This window comes from Homarus americanus, unplaced genomic scaffold, assembly GCF_018991925.1.
Source record: "Homarus americanus isolate GMGI-L3 unplaced genomic scaffold, GMGI_Hamer_2.0 scaffold320, whole genome shotgun sequence".
Taxonomy (NCBI): domain Eukaryota; kingdom Metazoa; phylum Arthropoda; class Malacostraca; order Decapoda; family Nephropidae; genus Homarus; species Homarus americanus.
In genome coordinates this window covers 126,310-146,861 of record NW_024711225.1, presented here as the reverse complement: position 1 = coordinate 146,861, position 20,552 = coordinate 126,310, and the positions used below count along the sequence as shown (strand labels likewise).

General features: G+C 40.3%; 1 long non-coding RNA gene across 2 annotated transcripts; it reads left to right on the top strand.

Moving 5' to 3' along the window:
• Positions 1 to 7,873: 7,873 nt before the first annotated feature.
• On the top strand, positions 7,874 to 8,535 carry LOC121861424. Of its 2 annotated transcripts, XR_006088025.1 has the most exons (5): positions 7,874 to 7,905; positions 7,986 to 8,075; positions 8,126 to 8,155; positions 8,204 to 8,233; positions 8,456 to 8,533. It is a non-coding gene; the product is annotated as an uncharacterized LOC121861424 (long non-coding RNA). The 2 variants fall into 2 exon arrangements; XR_006088031.1 differs by lacking the exon at positions 8,204 to 8,233 and having other exon boundaries at positions 8,456 to 8,535.
• The last annotated feature ends 12,017 nt before the right edge of the window (positions 8,536 to 20,552 follow it).

Genomic DNA, 20,552 nt, shown 5'->3' with positions numbered 1-20,552 from the left:
GCTGTGATTGGTTGATTCAAATCATACCCACCAATCAATGTCAAGAGCGACTGCTTGTGTTGTCCGTCTATGGCGCATGCATAGTCCGAAGCGCGGTAACCCAATAAACACACTCGCAGGATCTCTGAGTCGATGGTAACATAAACAGAACTTGGAAAAATACAATATTTTCCAACAATTTATTGCAGTTTCTCAGAAATTAATCATTTGTGGAAGAAATAAGCAGGAGAAATGAATCATTGAATTTGATAACTACTGATCCCCTAAAACATATAATTCCTTCCAGTTACTCCGACTACTCCTGTTTAATATATTTCACTAGATTCACCTGGAACAAAACACTAACCTAATGCTGTTGACCATTACATGATTAATTGATATGCTTGATCAGTTTCACCATGTTAAAAATTGATACCAACACTGATAGAAAAGTTATGTGCAGTACTCAAGGTATGACAACACTGGAATGACGTAACACCTGCGGTAAATATGAAGAATAAATACTAATAATAATAAACCTTAATTTAAGTATTCTGTATATAATAAATTATTTTGAAACTTCATTCATTAACACTCACATGAATTAGTGTCACCCCATCACCTCACTGCCTGTATGTTCAGTATCTGACACATACCTCTCCACACACTCAAACATAACATTATAGATGATAGATATTGGGGCGGTATTTACAGTACTTTGGTAATATCTCCGTTAGCCTGAATCCTCTTAACCGCAACTTTCAATAGGCCGGTTTGAAATTTTTCCATGGGCACATTTTGGAAAATTCTCAAAATGTTCCAGTACTGTACCTGGAAAATTGCGAAAATTGCAGGGATGTTTTTTCCGGTTTAGAGATGAAAATGGGGTGTATTTCCAGAAATTCAAGAAATTTATTCAATCACCGAAAATTCGGGAGGAGATTTTTTCCGCTTTTGAGAGTTCTTGTTCGAAATTCATTCCCGAAGTACTCTGTTAAATTGTCAGCTAATGAGATGTCACTAGTATATCAGATGACACAAGTAATACTGTAATTATTTTGGTGTAATTAATATGGTGTTCAGCCAAATGTATGAGGATCAGTATACAGAGCAATAGACTCCAGTTGTATTATGTTGTACAGGTACACCACCATGGTCCGGAACTGATGAGTCCGCACCTCCTTTAGTCCAGACAAAATTATGAGGCACTTAACTTCCCAGCCAGGGTGAAGGTGGTCTAGGCTAAAGTTTTTATCTTATAAATGTTGCTGACTAGACTTAGCAGAATATACAGTAAATTGCATTGCTGGAATCCTTGTAAGATAGTGATAATTTGAGTATAAACATCACATAGTTTGCACAAGAGATAGAAATTTTAGTCTAGTGTTGCATATTTGAGTACAAAGTGTGTACAGTAATGTTGCTCAAAATTATGGCTTTCACATTTAATTTACATTTAATATTTGTTTAATTTAAGTTTCTATCAGTCCATGGTGCTTTAGAACACAGGAGGTGTAACTGCATTGTTGAATTATTATTACCTGACCAGTTGGCTAGCAAGGCGATAATCCGCAAGGCTTTGGAACCAAAGTTGCGGAAAATCGTGGTGTACCTGTACATTAAAAAAAGATACTGTATTAATGTTTGCACAATAATTATAAATAGAATATTTTATGTGGCAGCCAAGGCATAGTAACTGAGTATGTTTGGTTGTAATAACGAGAACAATCGAATGATCTGGATAAGAAAACCCCAACAGAAATGAGCAAATAATCAAACACAAAAATTTGGAAATTGTTTATATTAATGAAAATATTCTGAATTGAGTTAATTCAGATTTTGCAATTGGAGTTATCCAGAGCCTTTTATGTCAAATGAACGAGGTGTAATGTACAGTTCCTTTCACTAGTGCATTTACAGAGCTTGTCGGTTTGTGCAGTGTGGCAGCACTGTGTTTGTTTACATTCAACAGAAGAAACTAGCACTAGTAAACATACTATGAATCAAAGTAAAACAATATTAAAACAAATAGTACAAGTGCTTCGGATAATTAAGCTGATTTTTATTTCAGTCCACTATTGTTCACGGATAACGCCCTGGATGTACCCAAGAATGTCTGCAGGTAGTTTAAAGTTGCGGCATTTTTGCGGCCGGGCAGGAGACATTAGTTCTACAGACAGTAATTTCCTTCACCTGTATTGCATATAGGTGTGTGTGTTTTACACACACACACACAACATACCCACAATATAATGGGAAAAATACTCACAAATAATCAGAAACAAATTTATTAAAATATGAGTTCACAGGTAGTTTGCTATAACGCGATAATTGTGTTCTTAAAAATATCGTGTTACAGAAAATCGCAATAGAAATAACAGGGCTTATGGAGAAAATAGGGTTAGGTGCAGATTACTGAAATCGAAAAGATTTAGTAGTTAGCCTAACACAAAGAGATAAGCACAGTCTAAATAAATGCTACATTCATATCTAATAATGAAATCATACAGTAAATGTTACACTTTACTTGATGGGGGAGAAGGGTGATTTTGAGGTTGATAAAATCGGCTTCTCTTCAAGTGTTATATCCTTTTTCCGATCATCACGGGAATTTATCACCGAGCGCTTGTTGATATTCTTTACTATATTCACAAAATTGGAGAAATAGTAAGTAAAAATCGCGTTATAGCAAACAAAGCGCTACAAATATCGCCTAATTCATAAATCGCGTAGAGCAATTAAGATCAAACACGCTATAGCAGAAATCACTGTACCTCGTCAAACCGGTGCTTTATTAACCCCTATGCCCTGTTGACATTTGGATCATTCATCTAGGCGCCTCGTTGATGTTCGAAATACGAGCCGCCCATTGTTTGAATGCCCAGCCGGGTTATAAGGTTACAGCGTGACTATAGTAAGGGTCGGGATATATTGCCAGATAGGCCCAAGGATACCATATATACTAAATCGTGATATATAATTACATGTAATCAATGGAAAATAGGATTAGGTTCTGGAGGCCAATAAAAGTGACTAAACTTGACTTAATGAGTTTATTTTCTTACTAACTAAAGCACCAAGGAACACTAGACTGGAACAACAGACTCGCAGCAGATGCCACTGCCACCTCACTTGACAATCCCACACCTACATGACCAACACCAAAAATATTAGTTACAGTATTAAATCTTCTCCATTAAGTTTCCATCTTTCACTTCACTTTTCACGCCGCCAGCAACCCATTTACCACCTTAGAAGTCGAATCTGCAGCAGTCGTCAGCTGACTCGCCACTCACCCAGAAAGACTGACGGGCGAAGCGGAACGAGAGTGAGCAGCCTGCATGCCTCTGGAGCAAATAATGCATTTGTTGTCATGGCTGTATATTTTAAATATTTTCTGCCGATTTCATGAAATAAATAGATTTATCGCTATTTATTGAAAATGTCGATAATTGTGGTATGATATAAAAAATAATTTAAAAATCGCGATATATCACACCCTACTGTATTATGATCAGTAAATATATGCATTATACATCCCGACACAAAAAAGGCAGAAAGTGGCCACCTAGTGACCAATAGCTGCCAGCCAAAACAACACTGTTCTCCTGACCACCAGAGGGCTTACAGGGTCAATATGCAGTATAGTTTTTCTTACTTATTATTTATTGTTTTATCATTTAAAAAGGTTAACAATTATTTTTTGAAAAGTGGACTTATCGATACCCCTGAGAGGTGCACCCAACCCGGCCTAGGGTTAATAAAGTACTGAGTAACTTGAGGGTAGATGTCACATTTATTATTATTTATTTGTGTTGTCACGGTCTCCCTCATGCTGTAACATAAATATAATCAGGATAAAAGTATATTAAACAATAATGGACACGCCTGATAGCTTCCACGAACTTTACATTAATGTCAGTCTTATATCTTAATCTAACAATATGCTCTCTCTCTACTTTACAAGTATGCTTCACAAATAGATTATAATATCTTATTACTACCAGTAAAAACTGGATTACCCTTTCAACCTGTGAGTTTTCACGATACAAAATACCATCCTTCACCAATAACACCCAGAGAGAGAGACTGCTTCCATGTTCCAATAAAGTTTCACTAACTTATCCTCACTTTGTTTACATCTTCATTTAAACCACTGCAATATTCTCACATTGAAAACTGTTTCACAAAATCATAAATCACCCTTAGGCCCCGGTGGCGTTCCTGAAACGTCCACCTATTTTCCCTATATTTTATTTTAATTAATTAATTTGGAAATGTTGATTTTTGATTCAAGATGGGGTACTGCCAGCAACACCCTAACCCGGGCTTATTAATGTTCTTTAATCATATCAGTTACCTGAACATATCACAAATCAGAATAACAAAACATATACAGTATCACAATCTTAAGAAGACTTTAACCTTCACAGTGATTAAGGGTGTCAAAGAAATGAGACACTTAGGTAATGGGATGACTGAGGAAAACATAAGTACATAACATTTTCTACACACACACACACACACACACACACACACACACACATATATACAATACAGGTAAAGAAATAATTACCCTAAGGGCAAACACATAAAGGGAATACAGTATACTGTACATTTATTTATACACAAGGAAAAATGTAGCCCTGGTCAGCAAATATTATTCACGGATTTGCGATTTGTCCATTTTGAGAACCTAACCCCCCGAATTTGAAGGAAAAGTTGTATCTCAAAGATAATGATTTGTGGAATGTTTATATGATGGGCCCTGTAAATACACTGTGAAGGGGACTGCACCTGACTGGCCAGGAAGCTGTCCCATTGAACCCTGTGCTATAATGCTCCTGATCTACAATATTTTGATTTGTGACAGGTTTTCAGGAACATAACTCCATCGAGATCTTCTGGGGATTCCAGTACAGTGGGATATGCTATAACGAACGGATCTGATGAATATTCCTATAACTAACGGTTTTACCTATAAAATTGAGAATGCTATAACCAACGAAACTCCTACAACATAATAATTTAATTTTTTTTTCTAATTTATTGTTTTATTATTACAAATATTCATGATATTCTTTATTTCAGGGGTTTAGATGCATATTTATGCACTTTTTACAATTTTACAATTTTATATTATATTTTTCAGTGTTAAGTGGTTGTATTTGGGGCCTGGAGCGGATTAATCCTATAGAACGAATGCTATAACGAACAAGGTTCTAGAACCAATTAGATTAGATTATAGCATACCTACTTTGATCCGGATGGTTCAGCATGATTCTGTTTCCGATGGTGCCGGAAAACTGGTGGTCAACCTGTAGAGCATTTAACTTGTATGCTGTGTTTACTATTGGCTTATAATTATGGCCTACACCAACAGTTTATTTAAGTTTGTTTTTTGTCATTTTAAGACATTTAGTCTGTGGAAAGTGCTTCAGTTATTGAAACTCTTTCATAAATCGGGAATAATAATGTTTATCATCGAGGAAACACAGATGGATAAGTGCTGTACTAGTGAGGTGTGTGGAGTACAATATTGTGCCAACACAGACGTACTCTACTCTTGTTCAATCCCAAACTTGCAGCTGAGCCAAATCAGCTTGTGATTGGTTGAATCATGGTGGATGAATAATCACTGGGATGGTGGAATAAGGTAACAGGAAGTGCATCTTATTGCTAATAAAGTCATTTTAAGATATCAACATTATCAATGTGTTTCACATGCTAATTTTACTTCCTCAGCTTCAGATATCATTTAGATCAATACTTGATTTAATAATACAGTACTTGCAGCCAATCAGTTTCACTGATAAAATCTGCTCAGATTGTGGGGCCATATTCAGTCATTACACCACCCAACCAATTGGGATCACTGTGGTTATTCAGAGACTCCTACAATCTCAAAGGTGGTCCGGTGGATCGCTTCCTATCAGGATCATTGAAACAAATTCATGAGGGGGTACCACTATAGCAGTCCCGATGAATATAAGAATTTTTAGCCTCCAAACTTTGATATACAGAGATAGAATACAGTAAACCCTTGTTACCAGAGAGATGGGGTCAGGAATTGCATAAATAGGCAAACCCGCGAATAGCAACTTATACTATCTTAGTGCACAACTGTATACCCAGAGTTGTAAAAAGTACTGGACTGTTACTAAAAGTAATATTGTTACATTAAAAATGTTACCTGCTAGCAGTAAAGTATCCAAATATCAATGTACTGTACTCAAGTAGAAAAGTATCTCATTCATATAGTATTCGTACTGAAAGTAACAACAAAATTATTATTGGTCTCAAATATTAAAATAAATTCACAGTAAATTATAAAAACTATTTAACTAAAGACTTAAAATAAGTCACAGCATTACACATATTTATTTGTTAATCTTTCTGTTGAGATTAATCAATAACTGGTTCTCAACATTATGGCTGTCCTATCAAGATGTTTTAGGGCCTAGATATAAGCCCAGCACACTCTACTGAAAGAGAACACATTCCCCCTGCAATCCATCGCAGGATAGTAAAAGGGCTTATATCCATCCAACACTCTGATCACTAGTCGACATGGATTTATGGTCCACAGACATAATTCTCTGCTGGCATTAGGTTAGGATACAGACCCATCTGGCAGTATCTGAGGTGGGGATGACCACGTCTTTCCTGTAACTGTCCCAACACTAATACACTTCAACACTATTGCCTTACCTGTCAGGGACCTCCCACAGGAGTGTCACTAACCAGTATATGTCACCACTACCACACTTTGGTGGTGCTAACTCCCATTGTTCCAAATCATATCAATATGGTTCCATATGAAGTCATAAGTGGTCCTGCGAGACAGAGTACCAAGTATTAGTGTGTGACCGCATGGTCTTGGGACTAGGCTTGTCGCCTGGGGTAATAAATTAATTAAATAATAAGCCCAGCATGACTAAACAGACACGCAGCAGCTGCTGGTAGGGGTGTTAAGCTTCAGAGATAAGTCACATAATATCAGAAAGACTTGTATCCATTCCATCCCCTGGGCATGACAAGTCGCTATCAGGCTCCTTCGGAGAGGTGGATGACTGTTGCTCCGTAATGACCGACTAAGACCAACGTGAATCTGTGGCTGTGGTAGTTAGTTATTAGTGAATTTTAAATACACTCAGTCTCACACATGCGTTCTACAGTGTGGAGTAACTGATGTCTAATGGAAAGAAGGGGACAAGAGGGTGGGTGGTCAAGGTGCATGGACACAAGAAAATAAAAGGTGAAAAGTCTGCTGTCAGGATCACCTCATGAGACCTTGTGTGACTGCTTGGTGTCTCCCCTGTAATATGGGCCGTGGTTTACCTCTGTATTGTTCTTATGTACTAATGTATGTCTAAGGATGTAATGCTTTTTTTTTTACATATATAGGGGGGGAGTATAGGTTAGATTAGTGAAGCTAATTAAAATACTGTAGAGTGATAGGTTAGGTGAAGTTTGTTATGTTCTGGCAAACTTTATAACATCTGCTCATTACTGGTGCTCAGAAACTTTTTATTTTTTAACATGATGGTGTTCTTGAACAATATTTTTAACACTTAAGTATTTTAACATGGTACTTTGTTTACAGACTGTTGGTTCTCATACAGGGAAAACAAGAAGAGCATCCGTGATATTCTGTGGGTACAAGTTGTCCCTGTGTGTGCTCATTAGTGTGACTCTTCCAGCTGCTGATCATGGGTGTTTTTATCTAAAACGTCTTCGAGGACCTGCCAATTGATCGGAACTTTTGAGAACACCAAGAAATACATGGATTTAGTCCGCCGAGGTTTTAAGACGAATGCTTAACTGCTTCATTGCGGTCTTCATATTGCCACTGTCTGCCTGGCAGTTTTACCTGAACCGAGTTACGACTTAAGGTGTAATGAATCTATATCAAGTGTATATGAGGTGGTGTTTGTGCTGAGCTGTGTACATGAGTGGTGTTTGTGCTGGTACATGAGGTGGTTTTGTGCTGAGCAGTACATGAGGTGGTGTTTGTGCTGAGCAGTGTACATGAGGTGGTGTTTGTGCTAAGCAGTGTACATGAGGTGGTGTTTGTGCTAAGCAGTGTACATGAGGTGTGTGCAAGCAGCTACATGAGGTGGTGGTGCTGAGCAGTGTACATGAGGTGGTGTTTGTGCTGAGCAGTGTACATGAGGTGGTGTTTGAGGAGAAAAAGGAGGTGGTGTTTGTGCTAGTACATGAGGTGGTGTTTGTGCTAAGCAGTGTACATGAGGTGGTGTTTGTGCTACAGTGTACATGAGGTGGTGTTTGTGCTAAGCAGTGTACATGAGGTGGTGCTAAGCAGTGTACATGAGGTGTTTGTGCTACAGTATACATGAGGTGGTGTTGGTATACAGTGTACATGAGGTGGTGTTTGCATGAGCAGTGTACATGAGGTGGTGTTTGTGCTAAGCAGTGTACATGAGGTGGTGTTTGTGCAAGCAGTGTACATGAGGTGGTGTTTGTGCTGAGCAGTGTACATGAGGTGGTGTTTGTGCTGAGCAGTGTACATGAGGTGGTGTTTGTGGAGAGCAGTATGGTGTCACTGTACAGTATATAATATCTGGTGTAAATGAAGACATCACAATACTATAGTGAAGGTGATGGTGGCCTCACATGGAGACATAAATGATATAGTGCACTGCACTTGGTAGAAATACGTCTACCATGACTACACCTAGGAAGGAACATCTACCATGACTACACTAAGAAGGAACATCTATCATGACTACACCTAGGAAGGATCTACCATGACTACACCTAGAAGGAACATCTACCATGACTACACCTAGGAAGGAACATCTACCATGACTACACCCAGGAAGGAACATCTACCATGACTACACCTGAAGGAACATCTACCATGACTACACCTAGGAAGGATCTACCATGACTACACCTAGGAAGGAACATCTACCATGACTACACCTAGAAGGAACATCTACCATGACTACCCAGGAAGGAACATCTACCATGACTACACCTAGGAAGGGAACATCTACCATGACTACACCTAGAAGGAACATCTACCAGACTACACCTAGGAAGGAACATCTACCATGACTACACCTAGGAAGGAACCAGCACAGTATCAAGGTGTGTGAGGCTCTCAATTGTATATACAGTATTGTATAAATGTTGTTTGTGGATCAGTCTTATCACTTGAATTTTGTATTATTGGTTTAATATTCTTCCGGCTCTGTTGTTTGAACTGTTGAATTATTATTTGACATTTAAATATGTATTGAAACACTATACAGCACAAAGTATATTTATAAATACATTTTGGAGCAAGTATCTAAATACATATATGATAAAAAAATTAAATATTTATATAGAAATACTCAATATCAGATACATTTAAATACTTTATTTACAGTAAACATTGAGCTGATACATTATAAAAAATCTTCCAAAACTTTACAATAAATCTAAGGAAATTAGTAACACCACCACAGGTACAGCAGTGGTCTGTAGCCTCGGTCCTCAGACAATGATGAGAGTTTTTACCTTTGATATTTCATCACAGCACAAACCCCAGAAATGATGGTCCAGTACATTACATTACAGTACAGTACTAATATAGGTACAGTACATTACATTACAGTACAGTACTAATATAGGTACAGTACATTACATTACAGTACAGTGAGTTCTGCTATAACGCGTGTTTTGATAACTTGAATTTGCTCTAACTCGATTTATGAATTAGAAACGATATTTGTATAACGTGAACGCTTGTTTGCTATAATGCGATTTTTGCTTACTATTTCTCCAATTTTGTGGTATTAACTGTGAATATGGTAAAGAAGAATATCAACAAGAAGCAATCTGGTGATAGAATTCCTGGTGATGATCGTAAAAGAAAGGATATAACACTTGAAGAAGCTCGATTTATCAACCTCAAAACCACCCTTCTCCCCATCAAGTAAAAATTTAACATTTACTATGATTTCATTATTAGATATGAATGTAACATTTATTTAGACTGCTATCCTTTGTGTTAGGCTAACTACTAAATTTTTCGATTTCGGTAGTAATCTGCACCTAACCCTATTTTCTCCATAAGCCTGTTATTTTCTATACGCGTTTTCTATAACACGATATTTTACAAGAACACAATTATCGCGTTATAGCAGAACTACCTGTACTAATATAGGTACAGTACATTACATTACAGTACTAATATAGGTACAGTATATTACATTACAATACTAATATATCTAAATGATCCAGACAATAAATTAACACAAATCTCCCCTAATTCTAAATTTTTTTTTTTTAAATATAACCCAACATTGCCTTAGTCAGCACCCGATGTATGACCATTTTTCTTTGTTCGACTGAGAGTTTGGTGCCAATACTTTACACTGTTGGCAAAGTAAACATGGAAAATGCGGCAACACCCCTCAGGTTCCTGCCTGAGGTACAGTTAGTCGCTATGACCAATGGTCAGCGTATGGTTAAGTTAATAATTTTATTTTATTTAAACTGGAAAAGCAGCAACTGACAGCCTGAGGGAATACATTTGTTTTAAAAGGTTTGGAACTAAATTCATATATAATTTTATAAATGTATTTTAAATCTATTTAATTATAATTTGGAAATACTGTACTGTATTGTACTTAGTATTTAAACACATTTCAGTGACAACCTACATTACAGAGCTAAGGTGAGACAAGCAGTTTATGACTACACATTAACATTACTTAGCACTGTATTTTATATAACATTATCATCATCAAGTGTAAAGATTGTTACCTCAGCCTAACCTGACCTATACTGTACCACCTGACTGTAGCATTTCTTGAACTCTGAGGTTAGGTTAGGACAGGATTAAGGAAGAATCATGTACTATATATGATTTCATCTTTATACACAGTGCATAAATTATCATTCAGAGTGAAAGATATTTTGTTGAGTCGTCTATTATGATTAATGTATTAGTAATTGTTGTGAGAGTTGTCTTAAAACAGTTAACTTGTCCTGTGGGTATATAAGTTGATGGGTGGCAGATAACACTATAGTATTGTGTGTGTGGTACTGTATATATTGTCAACCATTATATTATATGAGATGATAAACTCTTTTCCTCTCTTACATCCTTTGTAATATATCTTGGCAGAGAACTGTTATAATTATATAGTTATGAGTACTGTATTTTACGGCATATAAGGCCCACTTTGGTCTGAAAAATGGCAAAAAATCAGTCTGCATCCTATATGAAGTTGCAGTCTCCCTCAGCTAATGAATCCCACAGTTGCTGTCTCCAGTAGGATCAATTCTACCTAACACTCAGAATTAAAATATATTGCTTATTTAAACACATTATTATTTCTAATTAATTAAAAGAAATAATTATTATAAATATAAAACTTATTTATAACTACTGTTTGATGATGATAACCGACAATTAATGTCCCTACAGACACAACTCTTCTGAGGTAACTAAACAGTAGCCATTTCTGAACTCTTACAAGCATTACAATCTATTAATGCCATACCTGCAACATTTATTTTAAACCTACAATTACCTGAAACAAATGAAGATTTACAGATAACTTTCTTTTCATATTTACATCTGTTAACATCACTGGCAGCGTTGTAGCCAGGTAAGACTTGTCTCTGTAACCATCAGGCTAGGCCAAGCTGTTGTTTTCAACTCGTATTTTGGGTGAACATACGTTTCTTGCACACGAGTTAGCTGGCTGTGGGAGGACTGTTGGTGGCGGGGGAGGGGGTGAATGTTGCTAGGAATAGGTGGAGGTAGTGTCGCCGTTGCTATGGTGAAGGGGTACAGCTGTGCACAACCTTAACCAATGAACTTTTATTTATTCGTTTGGCAATACATTATTATTGTCGTAATTTATTTATTGGTATTTTTATTTATTCCTCATTTACTGATACAGAACAGGGCGCCCGCATCATTAGGATTATTCCACCAAATTTGAAACCAGAAAACGGCATTTAAAGTTTTACTACTTAAAACATTCATAACTTTGTTGTTTTATGAGATACAACAATCATTTTTTTACATTTTGAAGCTAAATGACTGTACTTGCAGATGGTGATGGCGCATCATGAGTGATGTACTGGGTGTGACTTAAGCAACAAAGCTCCCACCCACTTATGGTTTTTTACTTTAATCAGTATCAGAGTGTAGATCCCCCACAACAAAGAACTGAGGAGAGGGATTCAGCCTCTCTTTGGCTGGAGGGCTGTGGCGTGAATCCAGATGCTCACTGTCATTGGCCGAGATGGGGAGGAGGCTGTAGGCCGGCTGATTGTCAACATACACACCGAGGTCCTTCTCACATTCAGTCTCAACTAGTGCAGTTTCTTCATCCCGTTGGGACATATGGTACGCCTCACTTACCATTAGTCGCCCCAGGTGCATCCTCTTACACCGTGACATTGAATCTCAGCAGCCATTCCCGACCATTCCTGGAGCCCACAGAGGTCCTTCTGCAGCTCTTCACTGTCAGCTTGGTTCTTAATTTCCCGGAATAACTTAGCGTCATCGGCAAACATTTGTATGGAGGGGCGTACAACGTCAGGCATGTCATTTATGAAACAAACAAACAACAGCGGGCCCAATACACTGCCCTGTGGTACCCCACTTGTGACAGGTAAAGATGATGATTTTTGCCATTAATCACCACACACTGCTTGCGGTCATGTAGAAAGTCTTCTATCCACGCTAGGACATTTCCCGAATTCCATCCTTCAGTCTTATATGCTGTAAGTATGGTATATGTTGGCAGGGAACTACTATTCAGTAAAACTTCCATAATTCAAAATAACAGAGGCTCATGCCCTTCTGATATCAGACTTTACTCTCGCATATAAGGGACACTTTCTCAGGGGTATAAAACAACGGTACTTTTCGTTATTTGCCCCAAGTAATAATTTATGATTATATCCACACTCCCTGACCTACTGTAGTTATAAACATTTACTTAAAAAAAAAAATTCCAATTAAATAAAAGAAGAAGAAATTTTAGAAAGGACAAGAACAAAAACAATTGTAATAAGATGGCAATTTTTTTGTACATTCAGAAAATATATATATACAGTCCCAGACGAAAGTTGTTGATACAGTCAGGCGGAGGTGTAAAGTCCGCCCCGCCCTTACTCGACAGGGCGTCTTGTCATTCATTACCCCTCAACACACATACAAGTAGTTCAACAATCATTTCTCAATGAGGACTAGGGAAGGATGTCATTGTTTTGTTAAATTCACAAAACAATTTACCCAATCAAGTTTTACATTTTTGACAAAGCGGGTTACTGGTAGGTCATACTGTATTATTTTCGCCTTTTTGACTTAGACCTGATTAGTCGGGACTGAACCCGTCATAAGTCGAGGAGAGAGACTGTATATTCTGTAGCACTGTATTGATTAAAATTAAAATAATTTGAATTTACATAATTTTAATACTTCAAATTCTGTTTAGCGATCTGGAAAGATTCGAATGCAATTCGTTAAACTTTGTTTTTCAGAATTGCAACACTGATAATGACCGCCGTCAGTAAGGGTGGAGTTGACTTCACACCATCCACCTTGGCTCTATCAAGAATGTTCGTCTGGGACTGTACATTATGTTTTGATTTTTTACACAATTACATTATGGCACTATGGAGGCATCTGTTATTCACCATACAGTATAGTATATTGAACATAACTATAAGGCCACAGCTATAAACTTAATGACTAATTTACTTAAAACTTAAGGTGATAAAAAAATGTTAGTGGTAATTTCCATCACAAGTGTGTACCATTGTCCTGGTGGTACACTACAGGTGTACCATTGTCCTGGTGGTACACTACAGGTGTACCATTGTCCTGGTGGTACACTACAGGTGTACCATTGTCCTGGTGGTACACTACAGGTGTACCATTGTCCTGGGGTACACTACAGGTGTACCATTGTCCTGGTGGTACACTACAGGTGTACCATTGTCCTGGTGGTACACTACAGGTGTACCATTGTCCTGGTGGTACACTACAGGTGTACCATTGTCCTGGTGTACACTGGCAGCAGTAAACAGTAGCCTTTACTGAGGCAACACCCTGAAGCTCACTCACTACTGTACAGTGACAGTACAGTACAGTACAGTATAGCACAGTACAGTACAGTACAGTATAGCACAGTACAGTACAGTATACAGTATATAAGCACAGTACAGCAGTACAGTACAGTACAGTACAGTACAGTATAGCACAGTACAGTACAGTAACAGTATAGTACAGTATAGTACAGTACAGTACAGTACAGTACCTAATGCTATTCTGGGGTTAGGTTAGTTAAAAGTACATTAGTTTAGCTTAGGTTAAGATACCTTTAGGTTAGGTTAGGTTATGACAACTTCAGAGAGATGTCTGAGTTGTATAACCTTTACTTTAGTCTCTGTCACTGATTGGTTGGTTAACTTTTGAGCAGTCGGTCACACTCTGTTACACACTGTTGGGCAAGTACTGGCTCTGCTAGACACTGTTGACAAATTACTGGCTCTGTTACACACTGTTGGCAAGTACTGGCTCTGTTACACTGTTGGCAAGTACTGGCTCTGTTACACACTGTTGGCAAGTACTGGCTCTGCTGAACTGTTGACAAATGCTGGCTCTGTTACACACTGTTGGCAAGTACTGGCTCTGCTAGACTACTGTTGACAAGTACTGGCTCTGTTACACACTGTTGACAAATTACTGGCTCTGTTACACACTGTTGCTTGAAGTACTGGCTCTGCTAGACACTGTTGACAAGTACTGGCTCTGTTACACACACTGTTGACAAGTACTGGCTCTGCTAGACACTGTTGACAAGTACTGGCTCTGTTACACACTGTTGACAAGTACTGGCTCTGTTACACACACTGTTAGCAGAAGTACTGGCGCTGTTACACTGTTGGCAAGTACTGGCTCTGCTAGACACTGTTGACAAGTACTGGCTCTGTTACACACTGTTGGCAGTACTGGCTCTGCTAGACACTGTTGACCAAGTACTGGCTCTATTGCACACTGTTGGCAAGTACTGGCTCTGTTACTACACTGTTGACAAGTACTGGCTCTGTTACACACTGTTGGCAAGTACTGGCTCTGTTACACACTGTTGGCAAGTACTGGCTCCTGCTAGACACTGTTGACAGAGTACTGGCTCTGCCTAGACACTGTTGACAAATTACTGGCGCTATTACACACTGTTATTGGCAAGTACTGGCTCTGTTACACCTGTTGGCAAGTACTGGCTCTGTTACACACTGTTGGCAAGTACTGGCTCTGTTACACACTGTTGACAAGTACTGGCTCTGCTGAACACTGTTGACAAGTACTGGCTCTGCTGAACACTGTTGACAAGTACTGGCTCTGCTGGTTCACTGTTGGCAAGTACTGGCTCTTCACACACTGTTGGCTTAAGTACTGGCTCTATTTACCCACACTGACAGCAGAAGTACTGGCTCTGTTACACTGTTGGCAAGTACTGGCTCTATTACACACTGTTATGAAGTGCCTGATATGTTACACACTGTTGACAAGTACTGGCTCTGGTATTTACTCATTGCTTAAGTACTGGCTCTGTTACACTGTTGGCAAATTACTGGCTCTGCTAGACACTGTTGACAAGTACTGGCTCTGTTACACACTGTTGGCAAATTACTGGCTTTCTGCTGAACACTGTTGACAAGTACTGGCTCTGTACACACTGTTGACAAGTACTGGCTCTGTTACACTGTTGGCAGAGTATAGCGCTGTTACACACTGTTGTTGGCAAATTCTTTGGCTCTGTACACTGTTGGCAAGTGCTGGCTCTGTTACACTGTTGGCAAATTACTGGCTCTGTTGCCTGTTGACAAGTACTGACTGCCTGCGTTGCTGTTGACAAAGTACTGGCTCCTGCTAGACACTGTTGACAGGTAAACCACTGAACACTGTTTGGCAAGTACTGGCTCTGTTACACACTGTTGGCAATACTGAAATATATTACACACTGTTGGCAAGTACTGAGCTCCTGTTACACATGTTAGTACTGGCTCTGTTACATTGAAGCAAGTACTGGCTCCTGTTACACACTGTTGGCAAGTACTTGTCTGCTACACACTGTTGGCAGAAGTACTGGCTCTGCTAGACACTGTTGGCAAGTGATGCTGAGCTCCTTCTACACTGTTAGCAGAGTACTGGCTCTGCGCTACACACTGTTGGCGAAATTACTGGCTCTGCTGAACACTGTTGGCAAGTGCAGGCTCTGTTACACACTGTTGGCAGAAGTACTGGGTCTGTTTACTGTTGGCAAGTGCTGGCTCTGCTAGACACTGTTGACAAATTACTGGCTCTGTTACACACTGTTGAGTACTGGCTCTGCTACACACACTGTTGACAAGTACTGGCTCCTGTTACACACACTCTTGGCAAATTCTGGCTCTGCTACACACTGTTAGCAAGTACTGGCTCTGCTAGACACTGTTAGCAAATTACTGGCTCTGCACGCTACACACTGTTGGCAAGTACTGGCTCTGCACTACACACTGTTGGCAGAGTACTGGCTCTGCTAGACACTGTTGGCAGTACTGGCTCTGCGCACTAGACACTGTTGGCAAGTACTGGCTCTTACTACACTGTTGGCAAAGTACTGGCTCTGCTACACACTGTATTGGCAAATTACTGGCTCTGCTAAGACACTGTTAGCGAAGTACTGGCTCTGCTAGACACTGTTGGCAAGTACTGGCTCTGTTACACACTGGCAAGTACTGGCTCTGCGCTGTTCATTGTGGCAGTACTGGCTCTGCTAGACACTGTTGACAAGTACTGGCTCTATTACACACACTGTTAGCGAAGTGCTGGCTCTGCTACACACTGTTAACGTGCTGGCTCTGTTACTGTTGGCAAGTACTGGGTCTGTTACCTGTTGACAAGTCTGGCTCATAGACACTGTTGACAAATTACTGGCTCTGCACTACACTGTTAGCAAGTACTGGCTCTGTTACACACTGTTGGCAAGTACTGGCTCTATACTAGACACTGTTGACAAGTACTGGCTCTACTACACACTGTTGTAAATTACTGGATGTTACCTGTTGGCAAGTACTGGCTCTGCTGAACTTACTGTTGACAAGTACTGGCTCTTACACTGTTGGCAAGTACTGGCTCTGTTACACACTGTTGACAAGTACTGGCTCTGTTACACACACTGTTGGCAGTGCTGTTACACACTGTTGACAAGTACTGGCTCTGTTACACACTGTTGGCAAGTACTGGCTGTTACACACTGTTAGCAGAAGTACTAGGCGCTGTTACACTGTTGACAAGTACTGGCTCCACCTGTTGACAAGTACTGGCTCTGTTACACTGTTGACAAATTACTGGCTCTGTTACACTGTTGACAAGTACTGGCTCTGTTACACACTGTTGACAAGTACTGGCTCTGTTACACTGTTGACAAGTACTGGCTCTGTTACACTGTTGACAAGTACTGGCTCTGTTACACTGTTGGCAAGTACTGGCTCTGCTACACACTGTTGTAGCAAGTACTGGCTCTGTTACACACTGTTGACAAGTACTGAGCTCTATTTTTACCTGTTGGCAAGTACTGGGCGCGCATTTACACACTGTTGACAAATTACTGGCTCTGTTACACTGTTGGCAAGTACTGGCTCTGTTACACACTGTTGGCAAATTACTGGCTGTTACCTGTTGACAAGTACTGGCTCCTGTTTACACACTGTTGACAAGTACTGGCTCTGCTAGACACTGTTGACAAGTGTACTGGCTCTACTACACTGAAATTTGGCAAGTACTGGCTCTGTTACACACTGTTGTAAAGTACTGGCTCTGCTACACACTGTTGGCAAGTACTGGCTCTCTGTTACACACTGTTGGCAAGTACTGGCTCTGTTACCACTGTTGGCAAGTACTGGCTCTGCTGAGCCCACTGTTGACAAATTACTGGCTCTGCTAGACACTGTTGGCAAGTACTGGCTCTGTTACACACTGTTGGCAAGTACTGGCTCTGCTACACACTGTTGGCAAGTACTGGCTCTGTTACACTGTTGGCAAGTACTGGCTCTGTTACACTGTTGACGTGAAGTACTGGCTCTATTCGCCTGTTGGCAAGTACTGGCTCTATTGTTACACACTGTTGGCAAGTACTGGCTCTCTATTTACCACTGTTGGCAAGTACTGGCTGTTACACACTGTTGGCAAGTACTGGCTCTGTTACACTGTTGGCAAGTACTGGCTCTGCTAGACACACTGTTGGCAAATTACTGGCTCTGTTACGCACTGTTGGCAAGTACTGGCTCTGTTACACACTGTTGTAGAGTACTGGCTCTGTTACCACACTGTTGGCAAGTACTGGCGCTGTTACACTGTTGACAAGTACTGGCTCTGTTACACACTGTTGACAAGTACTGGCTCTGTTACCTACTGTTTGGCAAGTACTGGCTCTGCTACACACTGTTGGCAAATTACTGAGCTCTGTTACACACACTGTTGACAAGTACTGGCTCTGCTGAACTTACTGTTGACAAGTACTGGCTCTGCTACACACACTGTTGGCAAGTGCTGGCTCTGTGTACACACTGTTGACAAATTACTGGCTCTGTTACACTGTTGGCTAAAATTACTGGGCTGGTACACCACTGTTGACAGAGTACTGGCTCTGTTACACACTGTTGGCAAGTACTGGCTCTGTTACTGTTGACGAAGTACTGGGCGCTGTTACACACTGTTGACAAGTACTGGCTCTGTTACCACTGTTGACAAGTACTGGCTCTGCTGAACACTGTTGACAAGTACTGGCTCTGCTACACACTGTTGGCAAGTACTGGCTCTGTTACACACTGTTGGCAAGTACTGGCTCTGCTACCACACTGTTGTGAGTACTGGCTCTGTTACACACTGTTGTAAGTACTGACTCTGTTACCTGTTGTGAAGTACTGACTCTGCTAGACACTGTTGACAAGTACTGGCTCTGCTAGACACTGTTAGCAGAGTACTGGCTCTGTTACACACTGTTGGCAAGTACTGGCTCTGTTACCTGTTGGCAAGTACTGGCTCTGCTAGACACTGTTAGCCAGTACTGGCTCTGTTACACACTGTTGACAAAGTACTGAGCTCTGTTACACACTGTTGACAAGTACTGGCTCTGTTACTACCTGTTGACAAGTACTGGCTCTGCTGAACACTGTTGACAAGTACTGGCTCTGCTACACTGTTGTGAAGTACTGGCTCTGTTACACACTGTTGGCAAATTACTGGCTCTACTACACACTGTTGGCAAATTACTGACTCTGTTACCACACTGTTGGCAAATTACTGGCTCTGTTAACACACTGTTGGCAAGTACTGGCTCTGCTAGACACTGTTGACTTCAAGTACTGGCTCTGCTAGACACTGTTGGCAAGTACTGGCTCTGTTACACACTGTTGGCAAGTACTGGCTCTGTACACACTGTTGGCAAGTACTGAGCTCACTGGAACATACTGTTGGCAAGTACTGGCTCTATTACACTGTTAACAAGTGGCTCATATTTACACACTGTTAGCAAGTACTAGCTCTATTACCACACTGTTGGCAAGTACTGGCTCTGTTACACACTGTTGGCAAGTACTGGGCGCTGATACCTGTTGACAAGTACTGTGGCTCTGTTACACACTGTTGACAAGTGCTGGCTCTGTTACCCACTGTTGGCAAGTACTGGCTCTGTTACACACTGTTGGCAAGTACTGGCTCTGTTACACACTGTTGGCAGAGTACTGGCTCTGCTTGCTACACACTGTTGGCAGTACTGGCTCTGCTAGACACTTACTGTTGGCAAGTACTGGCTCTGTTACACACTGTTGGCAAGTATTTTGGGTCTGTTACACACTGTTGGCAAGTACTGGCTCTGCTAGACACTGTTGGCAAATTACTGGCTCTGCTTGCTAGACACTGTTGGCAAGTACTGGCTCTGTTACACACTGTTGGCAAGTACTGGCTCTGTTACACACTGTTGACAGAGTACTGGCTCTGTTACACTGTTGGCAAGTACTGGCTCTGCTAGACACTGTTGACAAGTACTGGCTCTGTTACACACTGTTGGCAAGTACTGGCTCTTTACACACTGTTGACAAGTACTGGCTCTGTTACACACTGTTGCTTGAAGTACTGGCTCTGTTACACACTGTTGACAGAGTACTGGCTCTGCTGAACACTGTTGACAAGTACTGGCTCTGTTACACACTGTTGGCTTAGTACTGGCTCTGCTACTATTTGACAAGTACTGGCTCTGTTACACTGTTGGCAAGTACTGGCTCTATTACACACTGTTGACAAGTACTGGCTCTAGACACTGTTGACAAGTACTGTGGCTCTATTTTACTGTTGGCAAGTACTGGCTCTGCTACACTGTTGGCAAGTACTGGCTCACCAGTACACACTGTTGGCAAGTACTGGCGCTGTTACACACTGTTGGCAAGTACTGGCTCTGTTACCTGTTGGCAAGAGCCTGGCTCTGCTACACTGTTGACAAGTACTGGCTCTGCTAGACACTGTTGGCAAGTACTGGCTCTGCTAG